This window comes from Alligator sinensis, unplaced genomic scaffold, assembly GCF_000455745.1.
Source record: "Alligator sinensis unplaced genomic scaffold, ASM45574v1 scaffold111_1, whole genome shotgun sequence".
NCBI lineage: Eukaryota > Metazoa > Chordata > Crocodylia > Alligatoridae > Alligator > Alligator sinensis.
This window is the reverse complement of record NW_005841875.1, coordinates 2,205,782-2,206,770: the sequence shown is the minus strand read 5'-3', so window position 1 is coordinate 2,206,770 and position 989 is coordinate 2,205,782. Positions and strand designations below refer to the sequence as shown.

At 51.2% G+C, this 989-nt stretch overlaps 1 protein-coding gene across 1 annotated transcript in view; it reads left to right on the top strand.

Moving 5' to 3' along the window:
- Nucleotides 1-6: 6 nt before the first annotated feature.
- TXNDC15 (thioredoxin domain containing 15) overlaps nucleotides 7-989 on the top strand; it is a 3,817-nt gene continuing 2,834 nt past the window's right edge. Inside the window, exon 1 of the mRNA XM_006017224.3 lies at nucleotides 7-38. The gene's annotated coding sequence lies outside the window, so the exon portion shown is untranslated. The remainder of the gene's footprint in view (nucleotides 39-989) is intronic.

The following is a 989-nucleotide window of genomic DNA, read 5'->3' as shown; positions in this document are numbered from 1 at the left end:
CGCGGGGCTCCGCGCTGCACGTCCTCAACATCTCCCAGGTGGGCCGCGGGCCTTCCTCCCCTCCCCTGCCCTGCCCCCGCCCCGGCCCTCCTTGGGGCGGGAGCACCCGTGAGAGGGTCTTCCGGCCCTGGTTGAGACTGGCCCCGCGGGCTGCGTGTAGCGCTCCACCCCGGTGTGTCGGGGATCGGGGCGGTAGCCGTGTTGGGCTACAGGAAAAAGCAGTGGGGACTTGTAGTAGAGGTGATCTCTTGTATTAGAGCAAGAAGATTTTGACAAAAAAGTCTCTAACTGCAAGTGTTTGGGCACGGACACCCTTCATCAGGCATCGGAGAAAAGGTTGTAGGAGTCGTCGTGGGTAGAACTTTATTTGTTCGTTCACCTGGGCGACTGGTCCCCCCCGGGTCTGGGTGGGGGGTCCTCCAGCGGCGAAACCAGAAGTGCATTTCCACTGGCACTTCTGGTCTCGCGGGTGGCGCGCCCCCTGCGCGTCGCCAGCGTTCGTTCGCTCGTTCAGAGGTGTAGGTTGTAGCAATGTTGGTCTAAGGACGTGAGCAGACAAGGCTCTTTGTGTGAATCCGATTTCTTTTATTAGACCAATTTCAATAGTTGGAAAAACATTTTCTTAGCCGAAAGCTTGCTAAGAAACTATTTAACTTGCCAGGTTAAGAAACTTGCTAAGAAATTCTTTCAGAAAAACCCAAAAGCTCGCTAAGAATTTTTTTCCCACAACTATTTAAGTTGGTCTAATAAAAAAGATCGGATTCACCCAGAGCACCTCGTCTGTCATTCATTCGTTCCTTCATTTCTACTCAGGAGAACTTTTACAGTCTTTTCTCTGATGCCTGGCAAAGGGTGTTCATGTCTGAAAGCCAAGTTAAAGGCATCTTTTTTGCAAATATCTTGTTGGTCTAATAAAAGATATCACCTCTGTCCACAAGCTCTGATTGCTTGACCCAAATGTGGACGTTTCCATTCTTTCCAGCTTTTCT